We start from the raw sequence: 23,955 nt of genomic DNA on the forward strand, positions 1-23,955 counted from the left end.
ATTTTTCACAACTGATTATAATAATTTTATATATATATATATATATATATATATATATATATATATATATATATATATATATACACACACACACACGCAATACAATAATTAAAGGCAATGAGCCTTTAAAAAGGCTTTGAACCTTTGAAGGTGCAGTGTTGTTTCTAGTAATATAATATATAATATAATAATTACAGACAATGAGCCTTCACAAAGGCTGTTGGAAATGCACTAGCCTTTTACAAAGGCTTTGAACCTTTGAATGTGCAGTGATGTGTTATATAATATAATATAAGATAATATATAAATGGATATAAGCCTTTAAAAAGGCTGTTGGATGCTAAAGTGCTGAACAAGTCTGGTTGAACAGGCTGAACACAGAGCAAGTTGTCAAGCTGAACGGTCAGAATGTTGTGAGGAGTACTGAAGCAGGGAGCCTATATATAGAGATAGCTCAAGTCTCCGCCCCTTCTGGTCAGTCCTTTGGAAAATCGATATTAGATTTTCACTTAGACTTCTGAAATTTCTCACTGAAAATACACTAGTCCTTACAACGGCTTTGAGGTTGTAGCGGCGAATCAAATCGATTAAAACATTTATGCTGTTGATTTGATTGGCCGCCGCAGGCGAAATTCGCTCCTCATTTGCATAATATTAAACTTGGCCAAATATTTTCACTTCGCTTCGCCCTGTTCGCTTGCCTTCGCCCCACTTCGCTTCCCTCATAGGAATGAATGGCGAATTTCGCTTCGCCAAATTCGCATGCATGTGTCCCCAGCATGAGGCACACAAGGCATGTTGTTATCTGCCTATGACATGACATGAAGTAAGGAACAAAAACGAACCCCAACACCAAAACCCTTGGTAAATCAGAGGCCCTTTGTAAGGACGTTTGTAATCAGAGGGCTCTCTTCAGGGGCGTCGAAGTAGGGGGGAAAGTGGGACTCAGTCACCAGGGCCCTACGTATTGGGGGGCCCCATAGGGAGTCAGTTTTTTTTGGGGGGGGGTCCATTTGAGCTAGGTCCATAGGGCCCAGAATTTGTCGCTACTCTTAACAGTACACTTTCCCGTTAGGGCTCTCTCTAGGGCCCCCAGATAGCCAGAAGCCCCTTAGCAGGGGCTTTCATAATCATAGGATCCTCTGAAAGCATTCCCCCTACTTCCTTGAACCCCTAGTTGGCAGACGTTACGGCCTCAGGAGTTTTCACGAGAGGCACTACAGCAGGGCCAGGGGCCCTCTGATTGCCGTCCCCCGCCGCCCACCAACCCACCCCTTCCCTCTGTTTTCTTCAGATATGCCCTATAACAGTGTAAGTAGTCATAAGATCCTGGAGAATAGAGGCCCTCTGATGTCACAATTGGCATCGGCATCGCTATGGGCCCCCCTGGACCCCTTGGGCGCCGGCCCCACTGGCCCGGTCCGTAATCCGGGATAGATTACATGCTATTAGAGGTGGAGGTGTGCCTCCATGTACTATGCTTACCCACAAACCACAAGTATTCTTATAAATCAAATCAAATCAAGTTTATTTGTACAGCGCTTTTAACAATAAACATTGTCGCAAAGCAGCTTTACAGAATTTGAATGACTTAAAACATGAGCTAATTTTATCCCTAATCTATCCCCAATGAGCAAGCCTGTGGCGACGGTGGCAAGGAAAAACTCCCTCAGACGACATGAGGAAGAAACCTCGAGAGGAACCAGACTCAAAAGGGAACCCATCCTCATTTGGGCAACAACAGACAGCCTGACTATAATATTAACAGTTTTAACAGGTATAACCCTCAACTGTCCTCATGGGGCCGTCCTTCACAGGAGTGGGGCGATAAAACTCCGACCAGACACAGGGCACCAGGATGGATCAAGCAGGTCCGAGGGGCAGAAGAGGCCAGCATCTCAATCCCAGGATCAACATGTAACTCAGAGGGACAGATTGGGGGGGAAGAGAGAGAGAGAAAAAAAAACACGTTGTTAGGTATGCCCTAAAAATGACAAGTATTAAATCTGTGTGGTAGGCTCGCAGAGACGAGAGTCTTTACATCAGGCATAACACACAATGGCATGTTAATATGGTAAAAAATATATCATGACCTGCTCTGGCTGGATGCTTGATTGGGTGATGGGAGCACACTCCTCAGCAATGATGAGATGCAGATGGGACCCTTTATAAGGGTTCATACTTTATAAGATAAAGTATGAACCAGGCTTGTTTTTTTTTTAAACAAATGCATAATGCATGTGATAGCAATCCATCATAGGAATAGTTAAAAGCAACTAAAAACCTGGATTTAGGTAGGGGGTCAAATTTTAACGAATAATTCCAAATGTTATTGTACTACAGCCAAACATCCACCCGATGCACTTTTACACTGAGAGCCATATAGATATATTAAAGCAGTTTTGCGATACTAAGTAACACTATGCTTCAATTTTAAATAACCTGTTATAATGTCATGTTACAATACTCTTGTGCCTTTAAAAACACTTCAAAACAATAAAAAAGAAATTATTATCTGTACATACTACATTCATTTAAAGTAAAGCAAAGTCCATCCAGTTTCCAAGCATGCTGTATTGTTGGATAAGAAGGTTTTCATTTCTTGAGTACATGTCCTGGTTCACTAGGAAACTGGCTTAAAACCATAATAATACCTCTGCAATGCAATCAAGAAACACTTGCATAACTGACAAACCATGCGCAATAGCAATGAAAAGCATAATGGCTCTCAGCTTTGACAGCGAGAGAGAGAGAGAGACATATTACAAGGACTGCAGTTACATTTTAATACAACAGCAAGAAAGAGACCATTTTTTAAGCTTGGAGGACAGGCCTGCATTTGCATGTGTTTTAGGGCAAAGCTTGCTCAATGGCTTTGGTGTGGAGTTTAGATTTACAGTGCTTTGAACAAGTATTCATACCCCTTGAATTTTTCATATTTTTCCACCTTACAACCACGAACTTAAAAGTTTTTTATTGAGATTTTATGTGATAGACCAACACAGAGTAGCACATAATTGTGACATGAAATGAAAATGATAAATGGTCTTCAAAATTTTAAACAAATAAAAATCTGAAAAATGTGATGTGCATTAGTATTCAGCCCCCTGTACTCTGATACCTCTAAATACAATCCAGTGCAATCAATTGCCTTCAGAAGTCATCTAATTAGTTAGAGTCCTACTGTGTGTAATTTACTCTCAGCATAAATACATTTGTTCTGTGAAGGCCTCAGTGGTTTGTTAGAGAACACTGAAGAGCAAATAGCATCATGAAGACCAAAGAACTCACCAGACAAGTCAGGGATAAAGTCCTGGAGAAGTTTAAAGCAGGGTTAGGTTATAAAAAAATATCCCAAGCTCTGAACATCTCAAGAAGCACTGTTCAATCCATCATTCAAAAATGGAAAAAGTATGGCACAACTGCAAACCTGCCAAGACATGGCCATCCACCTAAACTGATAGAGCGAGCAAGGAGAGCACTGGTCAGAGAAGCAGCCAAGAGGCCCATGATCACCCTGGAGGAGCTGCAGAAATCCACAGCTCAGGTGGGAGAATCTGTGCACAGGACAACTATAAGTCGTACACTCCACAAATCTGGCCTTTTTGGAAGAGTGGCAAGAAGAAAGCCATTATTGAAAGACAGGCATAAGAAGTCCCATTTGCGGTTTGCCAGAAGCCATGTAGGGGACACAGCAAACATGTGGAAGAAGGTGCTTTGGTCAGATGAGACCAAAGTTGAACTTTTTGGCCTAAATGCAAAGCGCTATGTGTGGCGGAAAACTAACACTGCTCATCACCCTGCACACACCATCCCCACTATGAAACATGGTGGTGGCAGCATCATGCTATGGGGATGCTTTTCTTCAGCAGGGACAGGGAAGCTGGTCAGAGTTGATGGGAAGATGGATGGAGCTAAATACAGGGCAATCCTGGAAGAAAACTTGTTGGAGGCTGCAAAAGACTTGAAACTGGGAAGGAGATTCACCTTCCAGCAAGACAATGACCCTAAACATACAGCCAGAGCTACAACGGAATGGTTTAGATCAAAGAATATTCATGTGTTAGAATGGCCCAGTCAAAGTTCAGACCTAAATCCCATTGAGCATCTGTGGCAAGACATGAAAATTGCTGTTCACAGATGCTCTCCATCCAATCTGGCTTAGCTTGAGCTATTTTGCAAAGAAGAATGGGCAAAATTTTCAGTGTCTAGATGTGCAAAGCTGGTAGAGACATACCAAAAAAGACTTGCAGCTGTAATTGCAGCAAAAGATGGCTCTACAAAGTATTGATGCAGGGGGACTGAATAATGCACACCACATTTTTCAGATTTTTATTTGTTTAAAATTTTGAAGACCATTTATCATTTTCGTTTCACTTCACAATTATGTGCTACTCTGTGTTGGTCTATCACATAAAATCTCAATAAAAAACTTTTAAGTTCGTGGTTGTAAGGTGGAAAAATATGAAAAGTTCAAGGGGTATGAATACTTTTTCAAAGCACTGTATTCATGTTTCAGATAAAGTGCAACCCACAGGATATGAGCATTTATTTGTGAGAGACACCAGTCCATCTCTAAAATATACCATTTCAGAAGTGATATGAGAAATCTGTGATGACATCGTAGAAACAAAACCCTCTTTTGTAGAGCCAAGTACAGACAGCAAATATTCCAATCAGGTTTGTGCCTTCGGCCTGATTTTAATCTCATATCTGTAAGTGCAGCAGACATTAGTCCTGTCCTTCTTAGTGCAAATGTTTGACAGCTGTGATACAGATAAATAATGGACAAAAATATGCAGCAAAAAATATGCAGTTTTAGTGAATGATAGCTATATTCAGCATAATGTATCGTATGTAGCATTAAAAATTCAAACTTGATGAAGGTTCTACCATCTAAAGAATGGTAGAACCATTCTTTATCTTACTAGATTCACAAACTTTATGATCACATTGACTAGCATGTTTAAAGTGCTGATGACACGTTTTTGACATCTTTGGCGATGTTTTATAACATAAAAAGTAATTCCCTATGATCCATATATTAATTCACGAAGGCACCTATTTTACAAGTTATGATAAACGCGGCTATTTGGGCAAATCTGACGGGGCTGCAGCACCCAGGAGACGAATGAGGAGGAGGGGCTATATGACGTCAGCAAAAAAAATCTTCCTCCTAACTTACCAGTTTGTTGTTGATGCGACAGGTGTTCAGTTTATCATTATTAGTATTATTATTACACACACACACACACATATATTAATTAGGCCGTAAGGTGAACCCCGTTTTCGTTTCATCTCGCTCCGACGTCTCCGAACTACGAAATATTTATTTTAAAACTAAGAATGAGTACTAGAAAGTGTGGCGAAAAAAGTTCTCACCTTATAATCCTGTCAATTCCTCGCACCGAGCGATCGCGTGGCGAACTATTTTCCTCTAAAAATGACGTGTCGGGACATCACGTGACCGGTCTGGACCAATCGTGTTGCCGATTTTTGACCACAGATCAGCTGACAGCTTGCGTAATTACAGTCACATTAGTAGAAAAAGTCTCAAACACCCTCCAAAGTGGGTGAAATGTCTTCTAAGTCCTAAATAGTGCTTTAAATACATCACTAAGACAATATTGCATATATGTGATATATTGAAGTGTTTATTATTAGAATAAAAATAATTTTTATTATCACCATTATTATAGTACAAAATATGGTGTAATGGTCTATGACTAGGACCATTCATGTATTCATTCTCTTAGGTTATTAACTATAAAGTACTGATCAACCATAAAACAATTTGCTTGAAAAACAGACCTACAATGTTACACAGGCAGTAATGGAATAGAGTATTGACTCGTGATTGTGGGCTATACACACCATGGATTAGCCATAAAATGGCATATATAATATATAGGCAATGCGTGTGATTTCAGATCAAGATTTAAGAAATTGTGCAGGAAGGAAAAGAGTCCATAGGAATAATAATAATAATACAACCTATATATAATATTGCAGTTCTATTGCTCAGTTCAGAGGCACAATGGCAGGGATTCAAGTATTCACTACCTATACAGCGGCACAGTAGAGGTAGGTAAACGCACTAGGCAGCACTATGCACCTGCAGCAGCGGCAACAAAGAAGATGCAAGACTGAGTCATCATACATCACACAACAGAACTATGTGGCAAATTGCAAACTTTAATAGAAAATGTAAACAACAAAACAGTGATATATACACACATTACAAATGCAAATTTATATATACACAAAATATATATAAATATATAAAAGTCCTGTGGCACGGTGCAAAAAGGCAGGGGTCAGCATCCAGGCAATGACCTAGGTGTCAGTGACAGAGAAAGAGAGGGGGGGGGGGAAGACACACACACACAGTGCTGTGACTAATTGTCTTCACATTGAACAGTAGCAAGTAGCATTCTGTGGTCATGTATGAGAAGTTAGTACATGGCTTACTTGTCCTTCTCTTGTCTAGCAGGCTCATTCAGAAATCTGGTGTACTGCTGGTAGCAGCTCTTGTGGTACTGCACCTCCAGAGCCACACAGTCTTTGTCCTTAATGTGTACCAGAATACTGTGGTCATCTTTAGTCTCAGCAGCAGTCTGCAACTTGCCTTGCCAGACAGAAAGACATGCTTATTACCACATAGGAATTTAAGTTTGCCAGTAGCATATTCACATAAAGGCACACATATGTTACATGCATACAAACATTGAAACATAACATCCATGCATGCAAACACACTTGCAGAGGGAGATAGCACTGTAGATAGTCATCAGTGATAGTGACCCTTTGTGTGTGTGGGGGCAGGGGGGTTGATCAGTGATTGTGACCCTTTGTGTGAGTGTGTGTGTGTTTGCTTACCTGCTGTTAAGGTCTCAGCTTTTGAAAGAGCTTCCCTTTGTCGTTTGCCTCCCTTTAAGACGAATTTGAGGTTTTGTTTTTTTTTTTTACATATAATGCACAGGGCAGGAAGGACGGGACCTGAGCTGGACAGAGGCAGTGCTGACCTGGATCTAAGACTCTTAGTGCTGCCCGATGTTGGGGCGGCAGCTTCGGGGGGGGGTGCAGCAGCTTCGGGGGGGGTCTTGCGGCGTCTTGAGTTTCATCTCCCCCTTCTTTCTCGCGCACCATACGCTTTCCCGCTCGTTCAATAGCAAGTTTGTCCGTAAACCTGCGGTAACATGCAGGGTGGAAGGCAGCATCCTCGGGTATCTTGTCAAACTCTAAATCTAAACAGTGTTTGTAGTTTTCGGCTAGTCTCCTGTTCTTACCGCTCAACTGCAGCCACTGTATGTATTCCACCGTTTGAAGGTAAATTCCTGGGTCACTCCGTGCTTCACAGAAGCTATATGCATATAGCACTGCTTACGTGCAAGAAGTTTTCTCCTTTTTGCCGTTATTTCCAAACTTTCCTCTCCTCCACTGCTGCTAGACGAGGCTGTGGCGGCTGCCATGTTGGTCTCTTGTTTACGAAATGGGGCTACGTCAGCAACCGTGGAACCTGTTCTGTAGCGAAATCTTATTCCCTCATCTCATTATCTCTAGCCGCTTTATCCTTCTACAGGGTCACAGGCAAGCTGGAGCCTATCCCAGCTGACTACGGGCGAAAGGCGGGGTGCACCCTGGACAAGTCGCCAGGTCATCACAGGGCTGACACATACACACAGACAACCATTCACACTCACATTCACACCTATGGTCAATTTAGAGTCACCAGTTAACCTAACCTGCATGTCTTTGGACTGTGGGGGAAATCTTATTCCGCGGTGCCAAAATATCATTCCGCGCCGATGACAGTTCGCTTTTTCAAGCCTTCGTGCGAAAAATTGACAGCATTACAAGGTGAGAACTTTTTGATGACATCATTTCATAATACGTCCATTTTTAAGAATTGGATATTATGTAGTTCGGAGACGTCAGAGCGGAATCTTGTTTCTGAAAGACTTTTCGGGGTTCACCTTACGGCCTATATATAGTTATTATGCCTTCGCGTTGTGTTGCCGGCTTTTGCTCCAAAACTCACAAGGATGGGGTAAGTTTATTCAAGTTTCCCAGAGATCCCGAGCTGCATGCGAAGTGGGTGAAGCAAGTCAGGCGCACTCGTGACAAGTGGGAGCACCAACATCCGTCCTGTGCTCTGAACACTTCGATTTGGATTGTTTTGACACCCTTCCCAGCTTAAAAGAATCTCTTGGGTGTTCAGTTCAGCACAAACGTGTGTTGCTACCATCAGCAGTGCCTACAGTATTCCGGAGGGGGTCTACTAGTAGCTATGCCGGATCCAGCAGTCGCCTGGGACAAGGCGACTCCTCCAAAGACAGTCCTCCTGTCAGAACATGTGTTGAGAAACGACATAAGATAAAGGTACGTAGAACTATAGAGTGCTCCGACATGATGCTAAAAATAGTAACCACGCGATCTGCACGGCCATCTTCGAAGTGACTCGCTCCAGAGCGCTCATAGAGTACACATTCATGATAATCATAAATGTAATCATAAAGTCAGCGTGATATCAGTCATGTATTTGCTTGTGAAAGCTTGCGGCTTTCATGTAACTGCCGCCTAGCAACGAGAGGCAAAGGGTAAAGAGGGTAGGCTATCATAGATTCTATTCGGAAGAGATCAATACATGATTGCTTAAAAATTAGGTATTTTAACAATTTGCATCTGTTTTGTGATTATCGTGACACTTGTGTGTTATATATAACTGTACGTCTTATCAGCACATCGAGGATCTTCCACCGGAGGCTTTAGCAAGTACTCGTAGCAACACTACACTTTACCCTTTGCCATGCGTTGTTAGGGAACGGTAGCAAGTACCCCGATGACCAACTTCAAGAATATGTAGAAAAAATTTAGAAATTATACTTTCCAAAAGTCATTTGCGCTTGGTGTATTGCATTTCCATTTATATTGTAGGTTCTTGCTGATGTTTTTGCGGAGTATGACGCAGCTGCTGAATCAGAAGCTGCAGAGTTTGTATGTACTAGTTGTGAACATTCACATTATTATCAATCTCATTTATTTAAAATCAGATAAAATCATGCCATCATGATCACTGCATAAAGTACCAGTATTTGGTTGTTCTTTTGTTCAGAACTGTGATGCCAGCTGCCAAGTAGACCAGCGTTTTCGTGCGCCATTTCCATTGAGTAGAACAGCCAGTGAACCGCAGCGTGTTCTTCCGCTGACGTCACAGCATGGCCGCGAGCCACGGACCCAGTTTTCTTGCGCTGTGCAATTAAAAGTTGGATATTCGCGTAACAACAGCTTCTTTTCACGTAATTACAACAGAAATCTAATATGTCTGCCATGTTGTACAGTTTATTTAAGAAATTGCATAGAGTCATGTTCGTGTCATCAGCCCTTTAAGATAGACAGCACAGATTATTTATTAAACCTGTGGGAGAAAACACAGACATGAATATTCTGCTCCACACAAGAGCAGCAGTTGATTTAAAATGAAAAGCATCACAGAGCAGTTGACACATGCTGCATGTGTAGTGTCAACTCTTAAGTACTTGATATGTGTCTGTTAACAATTTAACATACTATAAAGTTGGACTGCACATGACTGAAATATATTAAACACACTTCTGTCCTGAGCTTCATATTTTACTGTATATCAAATATTACTAGACATTGATCTGAAGTAATTTTTAGTAGTCATCCTCTGACTGTGCATTTAAAACAGCCATCCATATCACTAGCCATCACTGTAATTTTGCTTTGCTACTTTTTAGTCCTGACTTAGCAGCATGATTTTTTTGGGGGGGGACGACACGACCCTGTACCTGTTCTCCCATTTAACGTTTCAGTGGCAAAGAATCTTTAAGGTTCAAGAACCTTATTGATGTTTTAAAAAATATATAAATGGATATAAATTAACCAAGGACTCTCAAGAGACTAAAGGATTTTCATGCCATTTCATAACTTAACAGAGTGAATTTAGTTCAGTGCCTTGGTTTGTTTGTGATCTAGCATTTAACTTTTTTTTTAATTATTAAATGGGAATCTTGTATGTGTAAGGGTTTGGCACATAATATAGTCCATCATCTTAGAATCCTGCAATTCTTGTAATTGAAGATCACAGGGTTGAGGTCAAACCACAAGAAAAAGAATCATAACAGGTATTATGTGGCTACAGTACACCTCAGCTTCTCAGAGAAATCCATCAGTGGCTATAGCACCTATTGTATTCAAATCAGTGTCATCTACAACATCGCAGACACAGGACATGTGATATCAAATGGGTTAATAAGCCAGATTACCTTGCTCTGATGAGACTATGCCCATATATATATATATATATATATATATATATATATATATATATATATATACACACACACACACTCTCGAATATTATATATTAGATATTAGTGTGCGTATATATATATATATATGTTATAGTTGACTCCACTCCAGACCTTGCTCATGTGGACCAACTCACTTTTATTTTCAGGTTTGTAAATAATGGTGAAGTAGTTGAGCGTTTTCTGGCTTTTGAGCCTATTGGAAATCATAGTGGGAGCAGTTTGGCTGAGTGTGTTGTTGCTATGGTGGAGAACCTGGGCCTAGACTTGATTAACTGTAGAGGCCAGTCTTATGACAATGCAAGTAATATGTCAGGAAAGTACAATGGAGTCCAAGCTCATCTGAAACGAATAAACCCATTAATTTATGATGTCCCCTGTGCAGCACATTCGTTGAATTTAGTTGGTGTCAATGCTGTTGACAGTTGCCCAGAAGCTGTCCGTTTCTTTGACTTTGTGCAATCACTATACACATTTTGTACCTCGTCAACACACAGGTGGGGAAAGGTATTTCGTGATACAGATGTGAAACTCGCATTGAAATTGTTGTCAGGTACTCGCTGGAGTTCAAGAGCTGAATCCACAAAGGCTCTTTGGAAATATTATCCACAATTGAGAGAGGCACTGAACAATATTTCCAAAGATTCACAGGAGAAACATGAAACTAGAAGCGAGGCCTCTGCACTCTGTGGCAAGCTGGACACCCTAGAGATAGCCTTCATGGCACACTTTTGGGATACAATACCGCAGTGGTTCCAAGCCACAAGTCTGCAGTTGCAGAAACATAACATTGACATACACACGCCTACATGGCTTCTCCTTTCACTTCGTGACTTTGTGGCAGAACAGAGAGACAATTTGGCCTTTTTTGAAGGGTCAGCTTTAAATGTTACCCATTCAGTCTCCCAAGACTACAGGCATGACCTCCAGCGCACAAAGAAGCCCAAATGTATGGCTGATGAAAGTGAAGAGCTAGGTGTTGAATTTAGTGGAAAATAAAAGTTTCGGATTGAAACATTCAATGTTCTAATTGTCAAACTTGTGTCCTGTCTTAACCATCGGTTAACTGCATACACACACTTGACCAATCTCTTTCATGTTCTTTTCATGCCTGACAATATGTCCAACAGTGAGCTCACTTCACGGGCCAAATCACTTGCTGCAGCATATCCCACAGACTTGGACATGAGCCTGGCAGATGAACTTGTACAATACAAATCATTCAAAATCAAATCAAAAATGCCCAAGTACAATGCTGAAGACCATGGTGGATTTGGATCTACAGTCCACTTTTCCAAATGTCTACATAGCACTCAGACTTTTCTTGACCCTGCCTATTACAAATTGTGAAGGGGAACGTTCATTCTCCAGACTGGCTCGTATTAAGAATGAACTCAGGATTACAATGTGCTAAAACCGCTTGAATTCACTTTCTCTTCTGGCAATTGAATCAGAGTTGGTCCAACAGCTTAACTTTGATGAATTAGTGGATGACTTTGCAAGAAGGAAGAGTAGGAAAAAACTTATATAGCCTAGAATGAATTATTCCTTAGTTACGGCTTATTTATTGACATATCCTAATCAGTTTCCTTGTTAACTTCTTGACACAATACATATATCTTTAATCACTAACATTGTATGCCTTAATGTTCTAAACATGCAGTATGTTCACATGTCACTTTATTTACTTCATTCACATGTTGCCCTCTGCTAGTTTGCGACCTCAGTAGCCTTTGTGTGTGTGTGGGGGGGCTTTGCGAACTCCTGGCCCCGGGGCCCAGACCCCCCATAATCCGGCCCTGCATGTAATGCAGATGGGGCACCGTTGAGGGGGGTGTTGGATGATTCTAAGGGCCCAGCATTGACAGAGGGCCCTCAGAGGACAATGTTAATATTACCATGTGTAAGTTAATTTAATAAAAAAATATTTTTAATAATTTTTTTTTTCTTAAAATGAGCAAATACAACAACCTTCTAGTTTGGTTTTCCATTTTCCGCAAAATTATTAGACTAGATAGTCTTTATATTTCACCCCTCTCCCTATTCATTACATGTTACAGTCTTGCGTAGGCAGAGCCAGAGCGTGAAACCGTGTTAGGACAGTGCCTCTGCAACCTCATCTACCCTTCAGCTACATCTACTGACGCCTTCTGGATCACTGCTGAACTACAGAACTGACAGTCTGCCACACAGAAGGCTGCCTTCATCTCTGCCCACACCTCCCTTCTGTCCCTCCACATCCTTGCATTGACAGACCTGGATTTCACCTGACAAAACCACAACACCTGCAGCCCTCTCCATCTCTTTCTCTCACACCCCTCACCCGTCTAGTCATTGTGGTGGTGGCACTGGTTTGATGATTTCTCAGTTGTGGAAGTTCTCACCTCTTCCACTCTCCCAACTCTCCATCTCCTCCTTTGAATTTCATTCTGTTTCAGTCTCTTCCCCTGTTAACCTTTTTGTCATTGTTGTTTATCACCCTCTTGACCCCATGGGATGTTTCTTTGATGAACTGGACATCCTACTCCACTCCTTTGATATCTCCCTGCTGAACTCTCCTCCAACCCATAAAGCTGGCAACCTTCTTGATCTGTCTTCCTACAAAACTTCTCTGCCTCAGATCCCACGGTTGCTCCCTCTGTCTGTCTGACCACCACTTCATTTCATTCTCCCTTCCTCTCCACCCATCATCCCCCCCACCCCCACTTTTACGGTCCATTGAAACCTCTGCTCCCTCTCCCCCTCCTCTCTTGCCTCCTCTGTTACTGCCTTCCTCCCCCTGCTTGAATCCTTTGCCAGTCTCACCTCTGAATCTGCTGCATCCTCCCTGCTCTCCTCTCTCTCCTCATCACTGGACACATTATCTCCTCTTGTCTCCAGGCCAGCAGGATTTTCCCCTCCTAGTCCATGGATGTCTGAAACACTGCTCCTACAGAATCCATCAGAGAGGAAGTGGAGAAAATCCAGGGCCCCTGCTGACCTGTCTCACTACCAGTCCCTTCTTGCTGAGTTCACAACCTCACTCAAATCACCCAAGATCAAGTTTTATCATGCCAAAATTCATATCTCTATCTCCAACCCTTGTCAACTGTTTTCTTTTCGGTCCTCAACTCTCCACCAGCTGCACCTCAGTCCTCCATCACTGCCGAGGACTTTGTGGTCTTCTTTGAAGAGAAGATGGGTAAGTCCAAGCCAGAAAGACCCAATATATAGAAAATTGGTTGCAGCAATATTTTTATTTTAATAGTGAAAGTTATTGATGAAAATATATGTAAATCTAAATTAGTTTTCAAAATGTCAGCTTTCTAGACCCAGAGGTTTTTTTATTTATGCCATTTTGAAAAATTACTAAATTAGACTAGAATGTACCCCCTAAATCCTTGCCAGGGATTTTTGAGATTTTAAATGTATTTTTCTCAGCTTCTAGGCTACACGAGGTTTGAAATTTGGTAAATTAGCTCTCTACATTTTGCTAATCTTGTAGGAAAACATATAGCCATCTATTTAGAAAATCCTGGCCATAGGTACTCCCTAAAAATGCTAAAAATTAAGAAAAACGCACTCGCGAGTGGGGTTTAGGGCCCTAAAAATACTAGAAAACAAATGTATTCATCTCCTATCACTACCTGGTCTTATTATAAACCAGATTGCCTGGTCACTTAAATAATGGGAGAATGTTTACAGAAATATGGCCGATTCAATTACATACCCCACAAAAAGTATCATATCTTTAAGACCCTGAATGGAAATGAAGCACAGGTAGCACAGGTCTGCAACTTGGTAAATAGTTTCATTAATTCAATCACTACAAACATGAAGTGTCATCTTGTTGTTATTTATGTATCATTCTCTTTTTTCAATCCCAAATCATCCATTTTTAATGCCCTCGAATTTATGTATTTAGATGAGTCATTTTTAATATAAGTTCTAATTAGTGATCAATCAAGGATTTAGTATTTTCTGTATGAAGAAATCTTAGATGTTATTAAAGGTTATTAGCATTGAATTCTGCAAATGCTTTCACAATTTTTGTTTTACTTTGAGGGCTAAGCTTATACTGTCGTGCCCTTCTATTTGTGCCTGGTGCAGGGACCAAACACATTTTTGCCTATATTATTAAGGAACTAGCCATTAGTTCTATTTATAGAGTTTCAGCACCAAAAGTTTTGTTACAAGTACTATGTAGATAGTACTTGTAACAAAATTCGAGATTACAAGTTTGGATCTTTGAACATGAGCAATGTTAAAGGGCTGATGACACGAACATGACTCTATGCAATTTCTTAAATAAACTATACAACATGGCAAACATGTTAGATTTCTGTTATAATTACGTGAAAAGAAGCTGTTGTTACGCGAATATCCAACTTTTAATTGCATAGCGCAAGAAAACTGGGTCTGTGGCTCGCGGCCATGTTGTGACGTCAGCGGAAGAACACGCTGCGGTTCACTGGCTGTCTACTCAATGGAAATGGCGCATGAAAACGCTGGTGAACTCTCTAGCTCTTCCTCTTCTGGGAGTCTAGAATTGTGTTGGGAGTGGGATAGATCGGAAGAATCAAGTGATGACGAACACGGGTGCATCCAGCCGTACAGGTTTGAACCTGTTACTGTGCAATCTGAGAGCGACTCCGACTCCGAGATGGACAGCGGACAGGCAGACAGCCCAGCATTGAACACCACAAGGTTGGATAACAAGGATTGGTAGGTCAACCCGTATTTGTTCAAAATGTTACGGAATCAATATTTTAATATTGTGTATTGTTGTCTTGCATGTGTAAACACTGCTTATATCATGTAAGCCGTATGCTACACTGAATACATAGTTCCTAATGGAGCATGCAAACGGCTAACATAATAAGCTTACGACTATGCCTGATCCGTGATACATTTAGGATAATATTGGCAGGCACGTCTTCTAGTTTATGGCTTCTTAGTTTTATCCTTGAATGAAGCGAAATATTTGATAACCTACATCAGCGTAAGCAAATGACAATCTGTAGCCTACTTGTCTGGCTAAGTTAGCTTTCCCTCAGTGTTTGCTTTGAGAAACAAGCTTTCACAAGCAAATAAACGACTGATATCACACCGACTTTGATTACATTTATAATTATCATGAATGTGTACTCTATGGTGTGTACTCTGAGTGCTCTGGAGCGAGTCACTTCCAAGATGGCTGCTCAGACTGCATGGTTACTATTTTTAGCATCATGTCGGAGCACTCTATAGCTCTACGTACCTTTATCTTATGTCGTTTCTCAACACATGTTCTGACAGTTGGACTGTCTTTGGAGGAGTCGCCTTGTCCCAGGCGACTGCTGGATCCAGCATAGCTACTAGTAGACCCCCTCTGGAATACTGTAGGCACTGCTGATGGTAGCAGCACACCAGATTCCTTTAAGCTGGGAAGGGTGTCAAATCAATCCAAATCGAAGTGTTCAGAGCACAGGACGGATGTTGGTGAGGGCTCCCACTTGTCACGAGTGCGCCTGACTTGCTTCACCCACTTCGCATGCAGCTCGGGATCTCTGGGAAACTTGAATAAACTTACCCCATCCTTGTGGGTTTTGGAGCAAAAGCCGGCAACACAACGCAAAGGCATAATAACTTTATATATATATATATATATATATATATATATATATATATATATATATATATATATATATATATATATATAAAAAATGTGTGTGTGTGTGTGTATATATATATATATATATATATATATATATATATATATAAAATAATGTGTGTGTGTGTGTATATATATATATATATATATATATATATATATATATTATAGTGTGTGTGTGTGTGTATATATATATATATATATATATATATATATATATATATATATATAATATTATAATGTGTATATATATATATTATAATGTATATATATTATAATAATGTATAATATTACTAATAATGATAAACTGAACACCTCTCACATCAACAACAAACTGGTAAGTGAGGAGGAAGATTCTTTCGCTGACGTCATATAGCCCCTCCTCCTCTTTCGTCTCCTGGGTGCTGCAGCCCCGTCAAATTTGCCCAAATAGCCGCGTTTTTTATCATAACTTGTAAAATAGGTGCCTTCGTGAAATTAATATATGGATCATCGGGAATTACTTATGTTATAAAACATCGCCAAAGATGTCAAAAACGTGTCATCAGCCCTTTAAAGATCACTCAGACCTGAAAACAGAAAGGAAATATCAAATAAAAAGTTATATAAATTATATACATGTATTTTAAAATACTGGTGTATACATGATCTATGGAAAATGATAAATACTGATATAGTCTGTCAGAAATGCAACTGTAAACAGACAATACACCCAGTATCAGTCATGACAAACATATGAATAGGAGAGTGCTGCATCTGTGATCTTAAATTACTTTTTCATGGTCAAGTATATAGTTATTTGTGAACTGTAGAGTACATGTAACAGCAAAAAGAAATTCGAGGGCATTAAAAATGGATGATTTGGGATTGAAAAAAAGAGAATGATACATAAATAAGATGACACTTCACATGTTTGTAGTGATTGAATTAATGAAACTATTTACCAAGTTGCAGACATGTGCTACCTGTGCTTCATTTCCATTCAGGGTCTTAAAGATGTGATACTTTTTGTGGGGTATGTAATTGAATCTGCCATATTTCTGTAAATTATCTAGAGAGCTCACATTATATGTGTGGCAGTTCGTAGGGGTGGAGCACGGAAAAGATGGCAGGCCAGAATTAAGTTCCACAAGAACCTCTTTATTTTATGTCTTTTCAGACTTTAGATACTCTGTTTTACTTTGAGGGCTAAGCTTATACTGTCATGCCCTTCTATTTGTGCCTGGTGCAGGGACCAAACACATTTTGGCCTATATTATTAAGGAACTAGCCATTAGTTTTATTTATAGATTTATAGAGATCTATCCACACACACACACACACACACACACACACACCAGTCGTCTGGTTGAGGAGAGAGCTTCCTTCCTCTGCTCTCTCCTCTTATAGGGCGCGGTCACTGGGGAAGACACACAAACACAGATTAACCAACATCAGGTGCAGTGATTCTGCCACTTACCTTCCCTGACTCCGCCCTCCGGTCACAGACTGACGCTTGACCACGCCCCCGCTGCCACATACCCCCGCCGCCCGACTCAGGCCGGGCAGTCGTCCGGCCTGCAGCCGATTCCACACACACACACACACACACACACACACACACACACACACACACACACACACACACCCTTGACGGGAGAGGAAGTCTGCCACAACCATCTGCGCCCCCGGCCTGTGGACCACCTTGAAATTAAAGGGTTGGAGTGCCAGATACCAATGGGTGATCCGCGCATTGGCATCCTTCATGCGGTGGAGCCACTGGAGGGGCGCGTGGTCCGAACAGAGGGTGAAAGAGTGCCCCAGGAGGTAGTAGTGGAGGGCGAGGACTGTCCACTTGATCGCCAGGCACTCCTTTTCGATGGTGCTGTAGCGCCCCTCACGCACCAACAGCTTCCTGCTTATGTACAGGATGGGGCGGTCCTCCCCCTCCACCTCCTGGGACAGAACGGACCCCAGCCCTCTGTCCGACGCATCTGTCTGCAACGTAAAGGGGAGAGAAAAGTCAGGGGAGGGTAACAGTGGCCCCCCGCACAGTGCAGCCTTCACCTCAGAGAAAGCCCGCTGGCATTGCTCCATCCACTGAACCGGATCTGGTGCCCCCTTTTTAGTCAGATCAGTCAGCGGGCTGGTGACGTCCGAATAATTAGGTATAAACCTACGATAGTAGCCAGCCAGCCCCAGGAACTGTCTCACCCCCTTTTTGGTCTTGGGCCTCGGGCAGGCCGCAATTGCTGCTGTCTTGTTAATTTGGGGACGCACCTGCCCGTTGCCCAAGTGGAAGCCCAGATACCGTACTTCCACCTGCCCAATCGCACACTTCTTCGGGTTGGCTGTGAGACCCGTCCGCCTCAGCGACCTAAGGACGGCCCTCAGATGTTGTAGGTGCCGCGGCCAGTCATTACTATAAATAATGATGTCATCTAGGTACGCGGCCGCATAGGTGGCGTGGGGGCGGAGGACCCTATCCATCAGTCGCTGGAACGTAGCGGGCGCCCCAAACAGCCCAAAAGGAAGTGTGACAAACTGGTGTAAGCCGAACGGTGTGGAAAAGGCCGTTTTTTTCTCGGGATAATCGACTAGGCACGGCTCGCTTTTACTCGACACTGGATTTGACAAAGGGTTATTGGCAGATCCCCTTGACTGGATCTGCCAATAACCCTTTGTCAAATCCAATGTCGAGTAAAAGCGAGCCGTGCCTAGTCGATCGAGCAACTCATCAATACAAGGCATTGGGTACGTGTCGAATTTAGACACCGCGTTGACTTTTCTATAGTCCATACAGAACCGGACCGACCCATCGGTCTTGGGTACCAAGACCACCAGGCTGCTCCAGTCACTGTGGGACTCCTTGACGATGCCCATTTCGAGCATGGCCTCGAGTTCTTCCTGAACCACTTTTTTCTTGTGTTCGGGTAGCCTGTAAGGGCGGCTGCGCACTACCACCCCCGGGGGCGTCTCAATGTGGTGCTTTATGAGGTCGGTGCGGCCGGGCAGGGGCGAGAACACGTCCGAAAACTCGGTCTGCAACTGGGCGACCTCCGTGAGTTGGGTCGGGGAGAGGTGGTCTCCACAGGGGACCGGAGAGGTACACGATGCCAATGTTCCCTTTTGAACCGCCGGCCCCAGCTCCGCCTTCTCCGGAACCACCGACACAACGCCACGGGGACCTCCTCGTTCCAGAATTTGAGCAGATTGAGGTGGTAAATCTGTAGCGCCCCACCCCGTCTGTTCGCCTCACCTCGTAGTCGACGGCCCCGACTCGCCGTGTGACCTCAAAGGGTCCTTGCCACTTGGCGATTAATTTGGAGCTCGATGTGGGCAACAGTACGAGAACTTTATCTCCCGGTGCGAACTCCCTAAGGCGCGTACCCCTGTCGTACAGGCGAGTTTGCTGTTCTTGGGCCTGTTGCAAATTCTCCTGGGTTAGGTGTGAGTGTGTGGAGTTTTGCGTGCAGGTCCATAACGTATTGAATTTGATTTTTACTGGGTGAAGGTCCCTTCTCCCAATTTTCTCGCAGCACATCTAGAATGCCACGCGGCTTACGCCCATATAACAATTCGAATGGGTAGAACCTCGTGGAGGCTTGGGGGACCTCTCGCACTGCAAATAATAAATAAGGGTTCGAGCCATTTATCCCAGTTACGTGCGTCCTCACTTACGAAATTTTTTAATTATATTCTTGAGGGTGCGATTGAACCATTCAACTAAACCGTCCGTTTGTGGGTGATGCACGCTGGTGCGGATCGGCTTAATACCTAACAACCCATACAGTTCTTTCAGTGTACGTGACATAAACGAGGTGCCTTGGTCAGTCAGAATCTCTTTCAGGATTCCAACTCGGGAGATGACGCGGAAGAGTGCTTCCGCAATACTGAATTAATGAATTGAATTAATGAAACTATTTACCAAGTTGCAGATATGTGCTACCTGTGCTTCATTTCCATTCAGGGTCTTAAAGATGTGATGCTTTTTGTGGGGTATGTAATTGAATCTGCCATATTTCTGTAAATACTCTATCTAGAGAGCTCACATTATGTGTGGCAGTTCATAGGGGTGGAGCACGGAAAAGACGGCAGGCCAGAATTAAGTTCCAGAAGAACCTCTTTATTTTGTCTTTTCAGACTTTAGATACTCTATCTGTCTATCCACACACACACCAGTCATCTGGTTGGGGAGAGAGCTTCCTTCCTCTGCTCTGTCTCTCCTTATAGGGCGCGGTCACTGGGGAAGACACACAAACACAGATTAACCAACTCCGCCCTCTGGTCACAGACCGACGCTTGACCACGCTCCCGCTGCCACAATAAGTGACCAGGTAATCTGGTTTATAATAAGACCAGGTAGTGATAGGAGATGAATGAATTTTTCTAGTATTTTTAGGGCCCTAAACCCCACTCGCAAGTGCGTTTTTCTTTAATTTTTAGGAAGTACCTATGGCCAGGATTTTCTAGATAGAAGGCTCTGTTTTCCTTCCAGATTAGCAACATATGGAGAGTTAATTTACTAAATTTCAGACCTCTGTGTAACTTAGAAGCTGAGAAAAATGCATTTAAAGCCCCAAAAATCCCTGGCGACGATTTGGGGGGGCACATTCTGGTCTAATTTCAGTAATTTTCAAAATGACCTAGTTCATTAAATACACAGAATAGGGCCCTGAAATTTTTTCCATTCATATTTCACCAGTATCTATTACCATAAGCGCTCACAAAGAAAATGAATCTGGTGTTGCAACCACCATCTGGTCATTTGGCATGGACCTACCCAGATCATAGCCATCCACAACTCCTTCACTGTGCCTGCCTCACCCTCCCATTCCCTCCCCACCTTCCCTGTCTCTTCCCCATTGCTCTATACTTTTTTCCCCCTTTCCACTTCAGATGTTTCCCAGCTCCTCTTCTCTCACCATCTGACCACCTGTGCCCTTGACCCTATCCCCTCATCTCTCCTCCAGACCATCACTCCCATTTATCACCTCCCTCATCAACTCCTCCTTGTCCTCTGGATATTTTCCCTCCAGCTTTAAATAGGCCCACGTCACACCTCTGCTGAAAAAAAAAAAACACCTTAGACCCCTCTATCATCCAGAGTTACTGCCCTGTTTCTCTGCTCCCCTTCCTGTCAGAGACACTTGAATGTGCTGTAGCCAACCAACTTTCCTCTTTTCTCTCACAGAACAACCTCCTGGATCCCCACCAGTCCGGCTTCCAAGCCAGGAACTCAACCAAGACTGCACTTCTGTCCATCAGTGAAGCACTTCATGCAGCACATGCTGCCTCCTGCTCCTCGTTCCTGATTCTCCTTGATCTTTCTGCCACATTTGACACTGTTGATCACTCCATCCTCCTGTCATCCCTATCAGCTCTAGGGATCTGTGGGACAACCCTAGACTGGTTCAAGTCCTACCTCTCTGGTCACTCTTTCCAGGTTACCTGGTCTGGTACTGTATCAGCACCACGCCCACTTACCACCGGTGTCCCTCAAGGTTCAATCCTTGGTCCACTTCTCCCTCTACACTCAGTCTCTTGGCCCAGTTATCTCTGCTCATAGTCTATCCTACCACTGCTATGCTGATGACACCCAACTGTTTCTCTCTCTTCCTCCTGACACACAGATCTCCGCTCACACCTCTGCTTGCCTGCATGAAATCCAGAGCTGGATGGACAACCGTCACCTGAAGCTCAACCCAGGCAAGATGGAGGTAATCTACTTTCCTGCTCCATCCTCTCCACCCCTGTACATTGTCATCTCCCTCGGGGACATCCCTAGGTCTCCTTCACCCAGTGCAAAGAACATAGGGGTCATGTTCAATGACAAACTCTCCTCCTCAGCGAACATCACTGCAGTGACACGGACGTGTAGATTCCTCCTCTACAACATCCGAAGGATCCGCCCTTTTCTTACCACCTACTCTACTCCACTCCTGGTCCAAGTGCTGATCCTCTCCTGCTTGGACTACTGCAAAACTCTCCTTGCTGGCCTTCCAGTTTCTGCCATCAGACCCCTGCAGCTCATCCAGAATGCTGCAGCTCGCCTGGTCTACAACCTCCCTCATTCTTCCCATGTCACCCCTCTGCTTGCTGACCTACACTGACTGACTATCACAGCTCGCATCAAATTTAAAACATTGGTGCTAGCTTACTAGGCTCTCAAGGGGTCAGGGCCAGCATACCTCCAGAGTCTGATCCACCCTTACATGCCAGCCAGATCCCTATGCTCCGCTACTACTGGTCGCTTGGCCCCTCCTCCTCTTTGCTCCTACCCAGCCTGCTCAAGACTACTGTCTGTCCTGGTTCCCTGTTGGTGGAATGACCTTCCCATTGAGGTCAGAACTGCTGACTCCCTGACCACCTTCAAGCGCAGACTGAAGACTCACCTCTTCAGGCTGCATCTCTCCCCTTCTTCCCTGCCCACTGTGTAACTGCATTTCAGTCTGGACCAACTCGGGCTGTGTACTATCTAGCCTGGGGTTAGCTGTTTTGAATTCTCTATTTAGTTATACTTTGTATGGTTGATTTGCTTGTTTGGCTGTTGGAGTATTTGGTATTTCAACAGCATATTAGGTATTTCAACAGCATATTACACTAGGTCTTGCTGTCACTTGTTTGGTTGGCACTAGAACTTTTTTGTCTAGAAGTTTAACACTTTGTATACCTGACTTTTGCACTCGTATGTCGCTCTGGATGAGAGCATCTACTAAATGTAATGTAATGTTAGGTTTGTTGCTTTCCAATCAAGCACTAACGTTAGCTGCGCACAGTAGATGCAGAATTGATGGCAGACCATCAGTAGATGGACACCATCCTGAATAAGTTGGGTTACCAGAAATGTAAAGAAAGGCGAAAGCTGAGAGAGAGAAAAAGGGCCGACAGTTAGTTACCAGTTTTTTTTTTTTTCCCGAAGAAAGGTAGCCTATACATTTATTCACTGACCTTCCTTTGGTGGCTATTAACCTAGCATGCTAACATTAATACTTCAGAAGATTATTATTGTGGTTTAACTACTGCTTGGATGATCAAGCTAACAACTTAATTTACAATGGAGTATCATTTTACTTAAATATTTCATAGGTTACCTTTATTGCAACTGAAAATGTAATGAATGTAATTTTGGTCTGCAAAGAGATCAGTGAATTTGTAGGGCCATTATACAGCTAGTGCACCAGTTAGGTTAAGAAGCAGTTGAATAACTCGCTTCATCACTGAGGTCTGCCTTCAACATGCACAGATGCAGCCTCAGGATTAGGAAACCCTCCCTAACCCCCTCCCAGTTGAAGCAGTAGGAGGTGAGCAGTATTTTGTTGATTAATGTATTTACAGAGCAGTCTGTGAATAAAGGTTACTAACCAAGCATGCAGCTCATTCCATCCAAATGTTAGTAATACATACACATATTTCTCACAACACAATGTGTTAGTACGATTATATGACAGATTCTGAATTATGTACCTTATGGTTAAGGTTATGGATACTTTAGAGCCAGGGCCCTCTTCAAGTCCCTATTTTGGTACCAAGAAGGTTCGGCATTTGTCTTTTGGTATTTGAATCCTTGGTGATAAACATAACGATCTCCGTAGATAAAATAACACCCTGTTGAAATTAGAATAGCTTAACAGGCATGTGAAAGAAATACCCTTTTCTGTTTTTGATGCGTCCATTTGCAGGCAACATCGCGTGACCAATTTGTTGATGTAAAATTAATTGTGTTAATGTTCCCCTCTGTTGCACAACAAAGCCCATAAGTCACTTTAAAACTGTATGTAGAGTATGTACACCGGTTATCTAGCACATTTGGGGCTACTGTTGAACATTTGAGGTTGCCATTTGCCAAAAAATTCTCTGCCATTTGACCCGTTTATGTTTAGATGTTTTGCCATTGTTCACATTTATATTTGTTGTTATTGTTCAAGTCTTTATTTAATAAGTTGATGAATGTTGAATTTTTCTCACTGGACTGCTGATTACTGTATTTACTGTGTTTTCTGTTAAATT

General features: G+C 42.7%; 1 protein-coding gene across 8 annotated transcripts in view; it reads left to right on the forward strand.

Annotated features, from left to right (window-relative positions):
* Positions 1–23,955, forward strand: part of atxn2 (ataxin 2) — a 203,780-nt gene that overhangs the window by 119,653 nt on the left and 60,172 nt on the right. The window contains exon 1 of one of the 8 annotated variants that reach the window (XM_060906884.1): positions 21,270–21,665. The exons of the other annotated variants lie outside the window; for them this stretch is intronic. The gene's annotated coding sequence lies outside the window, so the exon portion shown is untranslated. Of the gene's footprint in view, positions 1–21,269; positions 21,666–23,955 lie in introns of those variants that run through there. 8 annotated transcript variants of the gene reach the window in all.

This window comes from Neoarius graeffei, chromosome 24, assembly GCF_027579695.1.
Source record: "Neoarius graeffei isolate fNeoGra1 chromosome 24, fNeoGra1.pri, whole genome shotgun sequence".
In the NCBI taxonomy this organism is placed as follows: Eukaryota; Metazoa; Chordata; class Actinopteri; order Siluriformes; family Ariidae; genus Neoarius; species Neoarius graeffei.